This window comes from Anomalospiza imberbis, chromosome 1 (genome assembly GCF_031753505.1).
Source record: "Anomalospiza imberbis isolate Cuckoo-Finch-1a 21T00152 chromosome 1, ASM3175350v1, whole genome shotgun sequence".
NCBI lineage: Eukaryota > Metazoa > Chordata > Aves > Passeriformes > Viduidae > Anomalospiza > Anomalospiza imberbis.
The window spans coordinates 89,746,506-89,764,378 of NC_089681.1; positions in this window are offsets into that span (position 1 = coordinate 89,746,506).

Below are 17,873 nucleotides of genomic sequence, written 5' to 3' on the forward strand. Positions count from 1 at the left end.
AGTGAATGAATACAGTTTGGTATTTGGGGCAAAAAGAAAGAAAAGGTTATCTTGGGGCTTTTCATTCTTGACGTGAAAAGATGAAAAGGGAACATCATAACTTCAAAATACATTAAAGACTGCTGCAAAAGAAGCAGCTTCTTTTCTTTATTGTCAGATGGGACAAGACATAATGTGTTTAAATGGAAGGAAGAATCAGGTCAGACACTAGTAAAATGAACTTTCTAGCAGCAACACACTAGCACAGGAGTAACTTTCCTTTGATAGCTTTTGAGATTGTCTTTTCTGGGGGTACTGAAGTCCTAGATGAAGTTAGTGACCTAAATATACATAAATATAGCTGACATTATCTTGTGATGACACAAGACCAGCCTTCTTCTTGAAGTCCCTTCAACACTGCTTCTTTTGCACAGGGTCAGGAAAACTCTACAATGCACCAGAACAATTCTAAGACTTCAGAGGCACTTCACAGAAGACGGAAGAGGGATGATGTTTACGCTGGCAGAGCAATTTGCTCAGTAGCAGGCTTTACTTGCACCCCAGAGATGGCACTCAAAACCTTGCAGTGTGCTTTTTGTCTCCTCATACATGATTTCTGTCATGGTAACCTCTTATTGGAGAGGTTTTACACAGTTTGTCAACTACTTTCTTAGCTACAAAACATGACAGCATAAGTCATAACTTGTCTGAAGCTAGAAATTATTTAAATTGAAAATAAATATCCAAGTGGAACCAATAGAAGACAAAGGGATATTGCAGACCAAAACAAATATTCAAAATGAATAATAATGTCTGTCCACATAAATTACTCTTCTAGAAAGCAACTTTTCTCATGCTACATAATTGAGATGCTCAGGTAAATCTTAGAAATATGCCTCAGAACACTGAAAGTAATGCACATCATGTACAAAGTTGTGCTGTTTTCCCTGGCTTCAGCTGCATTTGAAATTTCATGAACAGCTTGTATTACCTCATTCATCAATCTCTTGTCTTGTTCTGTTCCCACATTATCCTACTTGAAATATAAAAAACTGCTTCTGTTTTATTTTACCATTTGTACATTTATCAGACCACCAGGAGAGCAAATGAAGTGAAAGATACAAAGGGCCTATTAGGTATCTGGGATCTGTGAAATAGCTCACCTGGAGGTAAAACAAAATACTTGCTATGAAAAGCTTTTCTTTTTGTAGTTCTTCAAGAAATATTCAGATTTAAGATGCTAAATCTGTTAGACATTTCATAAAGCTCTCTCTCTGTGCTCAGACTACTGAACTGACAGGCTAAGATGAAAAGGAGAATTAATTAGAATTAGTCTTAGTAGGAAAAAAAGAAACTTCTGGATCAAAGTCTTGCAAGAGAAAGGAAGAAGTTGTTTCATAACCTAAAAAAAGAAGTAAGAGCAAACATTATTTTGATCTTTAAATCAATTGATCCAAAGCAACTTGCACCTGACCAACAGAGGAGCATCTAACTAACTTGAGTCAGGCTAGATAAAAGAAAGCAATGTAAATTAGCCAGAATATCCTCCCATTCTGACGTGATTAGATTGATTTCAGCATTTAAGAGAAACTATTTCAATCCACCTCAAACCTTTTCACACAGCACTAGCACAGGTTTCTTAGTTCTGCTCATTCACTAAAGAAAGTTGTATTGTGTTTGAACAGGAAAGGTTGAATATAACAGAATTCTAAATAGACCTGAAAAGCTTTTTTTCATTCCCCAGAAAAATGTTTTGTACTTAAAGACTTTTTAGTTTTATATTTTCTATAGCTTTTTTTTCTAGGTGGTTTTTACTCCCCATTATACATGTCTAAGTCAAACATTATTTTGAAACAAAAAAAAGATGTCTTGAAAAAATTAATTTTAATGAGACAAGGGTCTTGCTAAACCAATTTGACTTTGTTGGAAATTTGTGCATACAAATTAGATAGAGCTAAATGTTTGATAGTTAACATTTAAGTTAATATAACTTTGCTCTGTGCCCATCAGCATTTTCAGTGTATCTAACTAAGAAAGCCCCTTAGTTATCCATGTGCATCTGTTTACCTAAACCATAGTGCAATCCTAACATCCAAATGGAATTTGACCATCACGTGGCCCTGCTAACAGACTTCTGACCAACAAGCATGAGAAAATTACACATCCTTGCCTTGCTCTTTTTCCGCTGCAGTGTGCTCAGGGAATGTCATGAGTGATTTTTAGGCTGCAAGACAGGCATCCACTTAAAAGATTTCCTAAGCAGACAAAGCGTAATCTCCCTCTGCACTACCAAGGATGTCTTTCATGTCCTACACTATCTAAGAAATACCCAATTTATCCATTCTTGCTGAGAGGGAAAAAGATAAAGAATTCAAGACCTTGGAAAGTCTTATGACTACTGATAGAGGAGCAAATTTGGATAATAAGGTCCATGTGACACAAGTTGACAGTATGTTTTCTGCCGAAAGAAGAAGAAACAACTATGGGATTCAGGACAGGTGAAGGCTGTTGTCTTAGAGCAGCATTTTCTGAGCAGCAGCCACTGAAAAGTCTATAACCAAACACTCGAATTATCCTTTCTGGAGCAAAATTATTTATATATTACAGAATGCTATCCGAAACAGTGCTTTCCAATGTGAAGAGTTCAAAAGCAGAATAGTTTGCTTAATTAATTAGAAAATAGGTATTCTCTCTAGGAGTCACAGTACTTTCACCACCCCTCTTAAAACCATTTTCCCTTTCTCATTTTTAAACGAAAATTTTATTTAATCCAGACAACTTTTTATGTCTCAAGATACATGTTTGGACTGAGTGCCGGTTGATGTGCTCCAAAGAGGTGAGATGCTCCTCTGAATTTGTCTATTGGGCAAAAATGCAGGTTGCCACATGTGTATAGAGGAAAACAGTTTCAGAATGTAGGTCGAGATTTTCGATGGTAATTAAAGGGGAAGAGCTCAATATCAAGCACTTCTAGTCAGTTCACAATTACCCTGGGGACATTTACAGTACCTTGAAAAACAGGAGAGGGGACTGTAAGAAAAATCAACACATCTCAAGGAGAATAAAGTCATTAGTGTTTTAAAAACACCTCTAACTGCTCTTAAGAAGTGTGCAAGGCTAAAAGGAGTGCACCAAGTTTGGCTAACAGAATACCCAGGTATTCCTTGCAGGTAATTAATGCTTACTGGAATGATCTGCCCCTTCATTCTCAGGTTAGCTAGGTTTCAAATGACTGTAGGAAAGGAGCCAAGGGATCACGGCTGAAAGGAATCAACGAGCAATACTTGTCACCGAGTGAGGCACAGGCTTCATTAAAATATTTGCCAGGTTTTTAGACAGGCAATTATCACCTCAGTCTTTTGTAGGCCTCTGATGTATAATGTCATATTCTCACACAAACACATTCTCTCTCACTTCTGCATTTGCCATTTTAACCACATTTCCCTAATTGAGCTCTTTTGATGGAGATTAGCAGGCTGCTTTCACGTGGCAGCTGCGGCAGTTCACCTGGAGGAGAGGAGGCTCATAGGGGTCAGAAAAGCAGCCAGACAAGTTAATCATCTGCTGAATATGAAAATGACAGTGCAGGGAAACAATCTATTCTGTGCAAATAAAGACCATTTGTGAGAGTAAGTGATCGAGCTCCATACAGCTTGTCCACCACAGAAAGCGAACAGTAAAGGATTGGGGGCAGGGGCGAAGACACTCGCTGCACTGCTGACAGCAGTCAGAACTGGTAATTATGTCTTACCAGAAATAAGTAGCCCAGAGAGAGAGAAATTTGTTACATATGGTTATTCCTGGAGATGAACACTCAATGGTTTTTTTTCACAAGCTCTGCAGGAAGCTTTCAGGACTCTGTTTTTAGCAACTGAGGAACTCCTTTTTCCCACCCCCCAGCACAAATTATTGGCACCACAACTTCAATGGCAAAAGATTAGCTCAGCAAAAGCATCACTGAATTCAACAAGTGTTTTATGAAGCTCATAGTGCTTGAAGGTGCCCCTGCCCATGACAGCAGGGATGGAGTCATGATCTTTAAGGTCCCTTCCAACACAAACCCTTCTATGATTCTATGGCTTAAAGAAAGAGGGAAGAGACAGCATTGCCAAATTGGAGCTCAGACTTCACTGTCTGCTGGCCAAGGTATAATAGGGTGCAGCTTTACACAGACCCACTGGATCTTTTCTTAGTAATTCAGTGTTATCTTAGCCATTGCAAGGCAGATTAAACACCTTGAAGCAGGTAATGAGAGAAGAAAACACAGTTACACTCTTGTAAGCTGATTCCATCTCTGCTGTGTTGCTTCATCTCCAAAGAGTCTTCCAGAGGAAGGGAGAACACCTTTAAAAAGGGTGCATTTTATATGGAAGACTGAAAGTCTTCCCATGAAAGATAAAATTCAATGTGTTTGATCCTTGCATTCATGTTTTTGCACTGAAAAGCATACAAGACAGAAATGTTTAGGCATTAGGCTGTCAGTCTCTGAGGTAGGGCTGTATTTCCCACTTATATCTATAGCGCCTGACGTAATGAATACCTTCGCAAATGAAATAATTAGTAACTCCTGAGATACTTTTAATATCTTCTGAGATGCCCCACAGTATGGGACCTAACACCAAATAAAGCATTTTTTAATATATCAGCCATCAGTATCAGTAAGAGTTATTTGTTTCTCCACCAGCAACTCTGAGCGGATACATAAACAGAAAATCCAGTTATGTGTAACCACTATGCTGATATACCAAAGACACCTCTCATCACTGTTTCTGTGCTGCTCAAATATGTGGCTGAAGGAGGTCATTGCATCAGTCCTTCACACACATCTGCCAGTATCCTTTCAGGGTGAAACTCAACTGTACATGATGGAGTGGATAATGCATCCTTTGTTGCTATGTGGTTACGAACAATAATCGAAACTATTTAGAGGATAATTGGTGTGCTCTAATTTAAAAGGAAATAATCTGGTTTCCAAGGGGACTAACTATGAGACCTAAAGCCTGTAGTTTATCTCAGTGTAGGAATGGGATCATTATGGAGGAAAACAGAGCACTCATCCAGTTCAATTACCCCAATTGTATTACGAATGTAAAAGAAGAAATTGTATGTACCCCAAAAAGGAAAGTTTCCCACTCTTCCCCTTCCATCCCACTTGGAACCTACCCTGGAAGCATTTGGTTTCCTTCAGACTACAACAGGGCTTTTGTGCTCAGAAAACTTGGAAGGTTTGTTCCTTGCTGATTAGTCAGCTACCTCTTAAACCCTTCTTCATCCTACATAATCAAAATGCTGGAGCTTATCAGGCTGTATTCATCCACTCAGTAGATTGCCATATCTTGCTGGTGCTTTTGCAATCAACAAAAGAACAATTGGAAAAACACTGCTTGGAAGGGGCGAAACATTTGCCAGGTATAAGTCAACTATAATAAAATGTGGTCTCTTTGGGGGAAAAAATGTTCCTTGGGATATTCAACTAAAAATGTTAGAAGTGGGGAGAGAGGTTAGGGTCCAAGTTACCCACTCCAGAAACTTTTTTTCAGTATTTGGATATCACTGTGTTGATCTTACTCTTCTGACCAAACCAACATCCCCAGGTGCCTGGGAGGTTATGCAATATGAACAGCTGGTCAGCATATGAATTCTGAAAACCCTGCAGTGAGAAATGAACTGCTAAGGCTCTGCTCACGAGGCTGCTCATGCCAGATTGGGAAATTCTGCCTGACCAAGAGAACTACCTCCTCTGCTGTTGGGCTGGTATTCAATTAATCACTGCCACCATCAGCTCTCTTTCATGGGTTTCTAGCGCTTTATGGGGCAGGTCATCTGCTAGTAGACTTCAATGTAAAGCTCTGTTTTTCTCCTCAACAATATTTATGCATTCTCCCTCCTTGTTAACAAGTTTTCTTTTCTCTTCTTCAGTAATCTGGAGTATTCGGTAACTTGGATCCTGTTTTGGTTATGTGTATTAACTGCATATGCCTGTGACCAGATCAAATTAAACACCGTTAAAAATAAATACATCTGCACCTATTTTGCTATTCTCTTTCAAATACAGGCATATATCCAGGCCTACGTGCTGGATTATTGAACTTTCATCAGTGTGCTGTGGTAATACTTTGGCAGTCCCACTGTGACATCCAGAAAACGTTATCAGAGGGCAGCACCAGTGCATGTGTGTTGAGAATAGCATGAAGCATCAGATGTGTCATATTTATACTGATCTCAGAGAGTAAACCAAGTTGCTTTTTACAGAGAGTTGTGAAGCCATTTGACTGTAAGAAGAGAAAATATAGATCCCAGGGTGTTCAGGACATTCCTTCATTTTCATTTATTCACATCTCAGCAATGGCCTAGTAGCACAAGTTTGAGAGCTGGCTCCTTTTCTTCTGAAATCTGTGGGTATGGTGCAGTCTTAATAATCTGTGCCTGCTTTCTGGAAAGGAACAGATGGGCCCATTCATCAGAGTAAGTCTATAAGTCAGTATGGTAGCTGGAAAAGCTCTCTGCAAATCCTGTGCATCACTGCAGATGGGACTGATATCCTGATGATCTGCTGCCAGTGGTTCTGGCAGATGATGAAAATGAGCATTCATCAAGAGGGTCACATCTAATTTAGTAGACTTCTACTGCAGCCATGGTGCCATACCACAGAGGCTGGACAGCGGCTGCTCTCTGAGACAGCCAAGGGATCCCTACCTTGCACCACAACACAGCAGCGACTTCAGTCTGAAATGAGCTGGAAAAAGCAAAAATCCCCCAATCCTCCCATTTCACAGCCCTTTGCAGGTGCAGAATATGGTGAAATAGGTATGATAAAGATTTTGCTTTATTTTTTGTGGCTTGCAGTCTGAAAAACATGGATTGGGAGCTAATGAACAAGCACAGATAGAGCAGCTCCCCCATACCCAGCCTATTTCCTCTTTTCTTGATGGGTAAAAAACTGGTTGGGTGGCTGGGCCCAGGGAGTGGTGGTGAATGGAGTTACATCCAGCTGGCAGCTGGTCACCAGTGGTGTTCCCTAAGGCTCATCTTTGAGGTTGGTCCTGTTTAAATGATGATCTGGATTTGGGGATCAAGTGCACCCTCAGTAAATTTGCAGACAACACGAAGTTGGGTGCAAGTGTTGTTCTGCTCAAGGATAGAAACACACTACAGAGAGACCTGGACAGACTTGGTCAGTGGACTGAGGACAACTGCAGGAGGTTCAACAAGGCAAAGTGCCGGGTCCTGCACTTGGGACACACAACCCCATGCAATGACACAGGCTGTGGGATGAGTGGCTCAAGACCTGTTCAGCAGCAAGAGACTTGGGGGTGCTGGTTGACAGCTGGCTTAATATGATCCAGCATGTGTCCAGGTGGCAGAGAAGGACAATGGCATCCTGGTTTGTATCAGGAATAGTGTGTCCAGCAGGACCAGAGCTGGTGATCATCCCCCTGTACTTGGCACTGATGAGACCACACATTGAATACTGTTTGAGTTCTGTCCCTCACTTTAGACAGGACATTGAGGTGCTGGAATGAGTCCAGAGAAGGGCAACAAAGTTTGTGAAAAGACTAGAGAACATGCCTTATGAGGAATGGCTAAGGAACTGGGTTTGTTTAGCCTGGAGAAAAGGAAGTTGAGGGGAGCTCATTGCTCATTACGACCATGTGAAAGGAGGTTGTAATGAGGTGAGGGCCAGTCTGTCTACTGCTCCTGCAGTGAGAGGACCAGGGGAAATGGCCTTAAACTGAGACAGGGGAGATTCAGATTGGATATTAAAAAAACCAAAAATTACTGTTAGGATGCATAACAGGCACGGAATATGTTGCCCAGGAGGGCAGTGGAATCACAATCCCTCAAGGTGTTTAAGAGGCATCTTCATGTGGCACTGGGTGATGGTTTAGTGGTTTAGGGGTAAGAGTAGTAGTGCTGGGTGGACAGTTGGACTGCATCATCTTAAAAGTCTCTTCCAACCTTGATGATCCTATGATCCTATGATTCATTCTTTGCCATGCGGGCCCAGCTCTGAAGGAACATTTAGTTCCACGTCCATTACAGATTTCATCAGGAATTAGGCATTGTGCAGCTGGACCTTACTGTACATATGTCTGCTACAGTGTTCTTTCATAACACTGAGTTTGCTTTGGGAACGTGAAGTTCCAGGAGACCCTGCAAGCTGTCAGAACCAGTTCTTCAAAATGCAGATCACAGCCATTCAAGAAATCACAGGGCAGCATTAGGTGCCATGGCTCTATGCCTTCCATAAAAACACACGAGGTATGACTGAAAGAGAGCAAGCCCATCACAATACCTGCCTGATACAATGCTTGTTTTCAGTCACTGCTGTCAGTGTCTCACTTCCAGGGGAAATAAATTCAAATATTAATTAGCTTCCCTGGAAAATAGTTTGCCATTAGAAAGGTTTCTAATGCAGTTTAACAGACCTCAATGGATAGCAGAATTATTCCATTGCAGGTGTAGCATCGTTTAAGAGAAAACAAGAGTTCTTAAACCATATAGCTTTTGACAGCCCCACTTAGAAAAGAAAATATCACAATTCAATCCAACAACAGCTCAGTAAAAGTTGTTTTTTTTAATGGCAACTAGTAAAGTCCAGGGACAAGGTTACAAAGTAGCTTGTTAGCAGCTCAAGTATACTTTAGTAATTTCTTTCTATCTCTCTCTCTCTCACAACAGGAGGCAATTTTAGACTGCAGAGCACAGATGTGTCTACCAGACACAGCCCTCTTCCTGCATCTTAAATAAGTGTCTCACAGACTGTGAGCCATTAATCTCATAAAAAACAGGTACTCAAATAGGATTAGAAAAAATATAACAACAAAAATCACCGAAGAATTGTCAGTAGCTGTAAGAACCAAATGGATACCTCCTGCTGTGAAGAAAACCCACTGTCAGCTATTGCTGTTATTACTCTGAATCCTAGAACAAAGGCTGGAAGAATCCATTTATCTGTGCATTTCCAACTTTCCCATCCTTGTGGGTCCAAATGCCACTGCCAGGTGCATTCCCTTAAATATTTTATTTAACTACCTTACAATGCATGTTTGTTACGCTGTCATGGCACTGACTAATGTAGTAATTTTGAACTTTGTGGTTATTCTTGATTAGCGAGTGAAATGAACCCAGCTTCTTCTCCCTTACCTCCCCATGCTTAGTCTGGTATTCCATAGGCTGGTCCTTCCCATCTGCCAAGACATAAGCAGGGGAATATTTCACCCAGGAGTGAGTGAACTGAACCTCACTACTCCACAGGCAGGGATTATCTTCCATCTCTCCAGGTCACTTAAAATGGAATCCAGAAGAAACAATATGAAAAAGTTACATACTACGACTACATAAATGCCTAAATATTCCATTAAGATTTTAGTACAAATTGCATGGAACTCCTGAGACTGAGAAAAATTATCAACTCAATCTGGTATTTTTGGAGGCTGGAGCATGGACTGGCTTTAATGAGATCGCTGCACAAGCCTACACTAAGGTCCTTGCCATGGTGGGAGATTTCCTGTTGTCTGTGCCTTGAAGTTCTTTATAAATTACCCTCTGACTATACTTTTTGTGCATCATACATAGCAGATAGCCATCAGACAAACTTAGGAGAAACAGTGTTTTTCAATATGACTCCTGAAAAAAACAATGTTAGCCTTAGACTGATTCTCTGTGAAATGGTTGAAACAAGGGCTTGAATATTCTGAAGGCCAGACTCTGCCACTGACTGACTGTATGATCCCAAGAAAGTTGTTCATTTGCTCTATGCCTTTCATTTCTCCATCTGGGAAAGCTGATACTCTATCCTAGGTACATACATGGAGCTCAGTTATTTGCTGATTTTAGTGCACTTGACATGTGCATACAAAAAGCATTTTGAAACAGAAGTTTTCAGTGCTGACTGTAACATTTTCAATGTTTTCAATTTCAGGTGAGTTTCCTTTCAAGACTAAAATAAAACAAGACTTTTAAAGGATGTTTTGCTTTGCCTAGCTGGAAATATATGTAAAATAATAAAAATATTGCAGAAATGTTTTATGTTTATTTTTCTACAAAACAAACAAAAAAAAATTGCATTTTTCAACTATCCTACAATTTATTACTGTTATCAGAGCAGGAGAAAAGGTTTTCTCTCCACTCTGTTCCCAAGAACACATTGAGCCTTTGCCAATCAAGAAAAGCCATCTTTTCTTGAGCACAAATTTATTCTTCTGGCCAAAGAAGAATATGTTTTTTGACACACAGCAGTCAAATGACATTCTAGACACAGACATGAATCCATCCATGAGGTGAAATGTAGCACTCATGTCACAAAACCAAATTAACCTCTTGTGTGCAATTGCTCAACACAGTTCTGAATCACTTAACCTTCTGGAAACAACATCTTTGGGAAGGGGGAAGAAAAAAAGGTTATGCTACCAAAATGTACATTAATCCACTATCTTTTATGCAGAACTTCTCAGACAGATCTTTTATCAAAACAGCCCTAGCTGGCTTTAATGATTTACTTATGCTGCATCAAAATTCATATGGTATTTGATATAATTTACTTACTGCTTTCAGTGTAAGCTCTTTCCAACTTGTTTCTTTTAAATGAGCGGTTGCTTTAATGCTGTAAATATTCAGCAAACATCAATATTATGGCCAGCACAATGTGGTTCAGTGTAGCAGTGCCAAGTTTTCATTGATTGCTGCTTGTATGCGCCAGTTTTAAGACAGGCTTTTAATAAGCTCAAAATATGTTCACGGGATTGGTCTCAAAATGTCTCTAGTGGAATAATCAAGCTTCTGAGTGGCTGCACAGAAAAACAAAAATTTTATCCAAAGAATTCCAGCTCAGACACTCAGTCAAAACAATTCCTAGCTTAGCCTCATTAAGTAGGTCTCAAGATGAACATCCAGATCACAAAGGCAGCTCTGAAGAACTGCTTAGGGCTTCCCCCAGCCCTGGCAGCAGGGCCTTTGCAGATATTGCATTTCCGCCCCTTGGCTGCTCCCAAGTCCCTGTCCTGAAGGCCATCAGAGTCTTTGTTGCTCCCCCAGACTCCACTGCAATCAGGGATCCCAGCCTATGTCCATGACTCTCATCAGCCACGTTTCACACAGGCTGAATACAGTCCAGTTTGCTCACCAGCTCTGGTTACTACCCAACATTTTAACTATAGATGGCATCTTCATCATTGGCTTTGGGTCTCCAAAAACCTGAGTTTCTGCCAAAACCCTGGGCCACTACCACCCACTGATGTGGAGTGAAGGGTTCTGGGGCAGGGGAAGGTCCCCAGGCACTGGGTCTGAGGGACACCAGCCTTCAGCCTGAAGGACACAGGCAGTAGCAGCAGGCCACTGCCCAAAGGAAATGTGAGGAGGGGGAGAGGGGCACAGAATGAGCAACATCAGAATGAGATACCCAGTTTTGGTGCAAAGTACCAGAGCAGAATAATGTGGCCCTTCTTCTCCAAAGGAGAAGTGTTTTGGGAGGTGGAATGCAGAGCTGAACAGGGGTGAGGGCTTTCCACTGTCACCTGATGTCAAACATAAGGAGCTTCCCTGCACTAGCAATCTACTATTTTTATTATCGTATTTCATCAATTCTAGCAGTTCTGCAAATGGTAATTGAATCAAGCCTGGAGCTTTCTGGGGAGAAAACAAAGGACAGAATTAGGACAAAGAAAGGCACAAGAACAAATGGAGGATACTCTTTTCAGCTGGGACCTGTGATTCTTAAAGTTTAGTAGGACCATGAAGACAGGGAATCTTTAAAGCCAGTGAGATGATTTGACTACATTAATGGTGTATATACTAAAGAAAAGAATGTAAGAAAAAATGTGCTTTGACAAAGTGGAAAGAAAATTTTACAAAAACGGTGGTTGTCATTTCACAGACTTACAAGTTGATTTGAAAGACTTTAGACTAAAATTAAACCCTTAAAGTTAATCCTTCCAGATTTTAAGAAAAATAAAGAAAAAAGATCAGAATTAAGACCTTAAATCACCTAGGGAGATAAGTTACATTTTTTCTTTACAATATTTTCCACAGAGAACAGACTAAATAAAATAACATGTTCTAAAAACTTCCCTTGCAAAATGTGAGCTGTTGTCTGAAGTTCAAATGCAAGTGTATTTGCCTCATCTTCACCATCCACCACCTTTCAAGAGCAATGACTCTCACTGTAGAATCAGCACTGTGCCTTCTGTTTGGGACTCAGCCATGTTCCCAGGAGAACATTAATTTGACCTGTGACAAAGACATTTCTCGGTGCAGTTCAAGCTGGGATAACTCAGATGTAAATGAATTGAAAAAAAAATCAGTCCTTATTTAATACAAAATATGCAAACCTAGAAAAAACCTGCTATTTATGCAACCTTTCTATGACATAGTGAGATTAATTTTAGATTCTGGAGGTGGTGCTGTTTTGCTGTTCTGTATTTTTAAAGACCTGTCACCACACAAACATTGACTCTATCACATATCATCCACTCGTGATAGCAAAGTTAAGAATGTGAATTTGGGAGGAATGTGTACAGGTGAAAGCTCTGGAAATCAATCCAGGTCTCTTGAGCCTCAATCAAATACTTTGTCAGGTTACCTTTCATCTAAGTGGATTTCTTGCTTTACTTTTGCAGAGACACCAGCACCAGGCCTGCATAGAAATAACACTGAATTACAGGAATTGAAGCAAATGTCAGACCATTTTCCACAGTAGTTGTCACCCTTTTTGTCACAGGGCAATCAACATGTAGGCTCAAAGTCCTGGAATAAGATCTAATCTGTTCTGGTTTCTTCCTCTCCCACCCTTTAAAAAGCAGTGTCCTTCAGCCTTGTCTACTCCAGGCTAAACTCCCACTTGAAGCCCATACACAGGAACAAGATCTTGCTTCTGCTCACATCGAAATCCTGAAGCTCCTGCTGAAAAAGTGATAACCATTTCTAAAAATGAATCAATCAATTGAATTATCTTTTTCCGAGCTCAAAATACATATAAACTAGTTAGAAATTTTTTGTTCAAGTGTTTATTTTTCTCATGTATTTCTGGCTTTGCCTGAGACTGAAACTCACAATATCTAATATAATTCAGAGACTTTTTCTGTCTAAAGAGAATTTGAATATTTGAATGATTGACAGACTTTACAAAACTGATCATGATTTCTCCACAACATTGACTGCTCAGTGAGCTGTCAGATATTGTGCAGCTGGAGAAAAAAAAAAAAGCAAGTGTGTTATTTGCTGGAATCGAAATATCAATTAGATCCTGTGATAAGTTAATTGATATATTTAATGAAGAGTGATATTTTTCTTTGATGTGCCGGAAAAATGGTGCCATGAGTATCAAAAACATTTGCTAAGTTTTCTGCAGCAGGTAATTGCTCACTCTCCTCTTCTTGAAATATTTTGCTTAAAGGAGGGGTGAAGCTTTTGAACTGAAAAATGTTCACTGAGCTTAATGCCTCCTGTCAGACCACATGCATCTGCCTCCCTGACTAACCGAAAATAGAAGTTAAACTGGAAAATACAATAGTTCTTGCACAACATTTGTTTTATTTTTTCATCTCAGAGGAAAAGAATTGGCCAAGAAAAAAGATATGAGGTCATTTGTCACTCTTTAATGGATTAAATTTTAAAAATAAGTCTGTGTTGAGGCTCAATTCCTTCTCCCACTTTCCCTGGCAACTTTCAGTGCATCTGTAGTCATTGCAACTGCTTGGATTCAGAGCCCAGTGGTGGTAAACTGTAGTTGAAACACACAGAGATGATGAATAAGCTGAAATATTTCATGATTATAAAGGACCTTGTTTGGCTTCAATGATGGCCATGACTGACAAATAATTATGAACAAACAGTTATAACAAATAATTATGAAAAACAGTCAAAGTGCAACATTGGATTGTGCTCTGGTCTTCTTCTGCTGAGAGGTATCAAAGGAACTTGACCTAACTTCAGGTATATTAGATTAAGTAGGATTTTGATTGTTGTATTTTCCTCATGATCAACTCAGGATTCTTAGCTGTGGATGACAACCATAGCCTAGAGTTAGTTTAAAAGGACTGATGAAGCAAATTCCCAACTCTCTGTTCTGGAGATCCTCAAGTTCTGATTTAAATTCACATTGATTTAGATGCATCTCAAGAACAGACCAGGCTCAGTTCACAAGGACTGTCACTAATCAGTGCCCATCCCAGGAGAGAGCTTAACAATTGACTGTTCCCAGGCAAGAGGCCATTAGCAGTTCTTTCCAGCTGGCATTCCACCTTTTCTCTATTGTCTGCTTCTCCAAGTCTGATTAGATGGAAAGGATGGAGTAGAAGTCAGGAGAATAACCTAGAATTCTTCAGACCTGTGCTCAATTTGTTATTTTACTGATCCATAATTTTGTGTTAAAAACACGGAATAAATAATTAGCAAACGACCCTGTTACAGAAATAAAAGCATCCAATTATATCAGTTGCTTACAAGTTCTATTGTAGTGCATTAAAAAAATGTTGAAAATACTGAAAAATACAGCCTGTGCCTAGAGCTGTTTAAATGGTTCAAAACAAACGGGTCATAATTTTTCTTCCATAATCTTTTCTTTGCCCTCTTTCTCACACACAAAAGGCTAAAGCCATTTTCTTCTGTTTGAAGAATTTTATCCCCTGAATTGCAGTTCCCTGCAATGCAGCAGGCCTTTAATGAAGCAAATAGGATTAGGCCACTGGAAGAATAGTTTATCCTGATTTTTGAAAATCTAAATCCAATATTGTTTGAATGATGCTGGCCCTTCCTTCATCAATCCTAGTCCAAAAGATGTTTTGTACTTTCTGTCAAAGTACATTGTATAAGAATAGGATGGTGATACGGGTTACTGGAATATCTCTGCTCCTTATAACAGAAAATTTTATCCATCTGACACCCTGTAGCATTTCCACTGCCACCATACAAATACATGCAGTAGAGAAACAATATTTTGTGCTGTCCCACTCCAGGAAACTCCAGTCAGGCTAAAATGGCCACTAAATCCAGACTTGAGAGCCATGGGCAGGTCTGTGCAGGCAGCCCACAGTACAGCCAAAATAGAGGTATTAAAAGACTCACAAAACAAACCAGGTCATCCAGGTAACTGCACGGTTCTGCCAAGAAAACTGCTTCGGAACTGGAGGGTGCTCCCAACTCAGTTATGCCAGTCAAGGTCGCATCTCATCTCTTTCCTACTTATGTAAGCGGATAAACCCTGCCAGAATAGCTCTGCTGGCCTGAGCTGGAGAGATTTGATGTGGGAGCCTGTCAGAGCTGCCACTGAAAGGATGAACAAAGACGTAATCTCTGGCAGTCAACACTGAAATCTGCCTTTGCTATGGCCAAATTCAGTACTGCCAATTCTTCTTCTCAACTATGCTGGCTCTGCCTTTTGAACTACCCAAATATGAAGCCAAAAATTTCCCTGTGTATCCTGTAAACAATACAGAGAAGAAACATTCACGTAACCATTTCCTTCCTGGTTTCTACTGACCCAAATAATGCTGTAAATGAGACTTTTGAACATGCTGTGCTCAGCTGATACAGGTCTGTGTTGTAATCATCATTCCTGATCTGCATGGGGCAGATTCTGTGCAGCAGGTCAGAGGTTGTTGTGAACATTTGTGCTGTTCCCCCAGATATTCCACATGCAATCCTGGCTGCATTTTTCCCTTCTCCAAAGGGGTAGCATTTGAAGAGCCGAAGGATCTGTTCTACCTTTGGCAAAAAACCTTTGGTTGTTCTTTGATTTTTTTACGGTTTCTCTATGGAGAAAAAAATAATTACTGCAATGTAACATGGAGAAGAGATAGTACAGGTTTACAGCAATTGTCTCCAGCAGATCACATCTATCCTCGCTGCTGTGCCTTCTGTATCATATGGCATGCATTTTCCCTTTTAAGGGTGGGAAATTGCACAATTGTGATACTGTCCTTCAGGGAATCATTCGGTTTAGAGGGCTAAATGCCGCTCTGTTGCAGTTAAATCTGGATATATTTCCAATCTGGTGTTGTTCCTCTCACTTTTGAGAGGTCTAGTGTTATAGACAAGAGGTGCACTTGATGGTCTTTTTGGGGACAGAGGGTGCAGGATAAGCGTGGGGGTATGGATTTCTCTCCACTCCCATTAGTTATGGCCATGGGGATGCCACCACATTGCATTTCCCTCCTACCTGATGAACTCTGCTTCATCCCAAGCCGACTCACGCAAAGTGGGTTAGCAGTGCCAACCAGTTCACATGGCTCCCATCATGTCAGGTATTCACTGCACTGGCTGCATCTACGCCAGACACTTTAGCCTTTATCCTGCCTCTGATTTTTACTCATGCCTTTGAAAATACTGGATATCAAGTCAGATTTTCTGCTTAAGCAGCTGCATACTATACATGCATATTACAGGCCCTCACTCCTATAACCCACTTTCCTATTTTCTTCCAAGTTCACAGTCTTTGTAACTTCATTTCCTAAAGACACATAGCTCTGTCTAATCTCAGCATTCTTTCTGTTGCACTCTCACTCCTCACCCTTGGCTCCATTACTTCACAGCACTTTGTCTCCACCTAGCAATCCTTTGTCTTTTCTCATGCCATTTTTATGGCCAAGATCAGCACTTGCTTCTTTACCTGAGCTTTGTTCCTCATCTGATCCAGTGCTGCTTTTTCCTGTGTATACATAAAAATGAACCTTTGTATTGTGTCTGTCTCACTCTCAACATGAGACTCTCAGGTCACACAGAGCATCTTCCTGCATTACTCATAGCACCTATGATGTTATATAAATGATCCAAATGGGCACTGTATCAGGTAAACTATGTCATATGGTCTGGACCATGGCCAGAGCACAGACGGAGATTTCTATTCATGGCACCAATCCTCTACTTGTTCCCCTGTTCTTAGCATATTCTTTATCTGACAGTCCAATTCCTCTATATTTTCCATTGTGACTCAAAAGACAGAGGCATTTTTATTTTCTTCCCATTTTCTCAATCTTTTGTGCATCAACGAAAAACCATTAAGGAATACATTGCAATTAGCACTTCCTCAGATGCACTCATCTGTCAAGAGCACTCAGCCCAGAGCCAGTTTTCTGCAGGTGGGTAACTTAATACCTCCTCTTACCACTTTTATTTATCTCAAGTTAATTGCCAGAAGTGGAAAGCTCTCAGTGTTGTGCATTGAATTCATGATCATGCAAATACTTAAGATGATGGATTGTGTGTCTGTGACAGCTATCAGTAAACCAGAGATAGAACAGGAATTCTCACAGCAAAAACAAGAGCACTTGAAAAAGCTAGTGCAGACAGGACAGAGAAAAAGACCTGAAGTTAATACACATTTGGCAGCTGTTCAGACTCCTCGGGTCCATTCTTGATGCAGTACTGTCCTTGTTTGTAGATGCAGGCATTTCTCCCTGCCCTTATTTTTATCCCTGCTGGGAACAATGGCTTACACATCAAGTGAAGTACACACCACCAGCATTAGCACATTTTCAGCACTGCAGTCAGTGGGGCCTGATAATAGGGGTGCAAGATGTCCCCATGACAGATCAGAGCTTGACAGCTTTGTCTGACAACAGTTTTTCAACCTACAGGTTTTTCAACATGTTCTAGAGCAGAACAAGAATGGAAAATTTTGCTGTCTCCCAACAAAATATCTAATCAAAGCCATACTACCACTATGAATCAAAACAATAGGTAGGTTCATCTTCTGCAAGGCACTGTGCAAACAAAAGTAATTCCAAGTCCACAGAGAAAACATTCTGAAGCCTTCACCCCACAGTCACGTTGTCCTTTGAATCAAATGGTTGGCCCTGCCTTGCATAAAGCTATAAACCCTTGCATATTAGCAGGATGAAGCCCAGAAAATCAGGTGGTTAATAGTGATTAGCCCCCATCAGTAATTTGCTAATTCC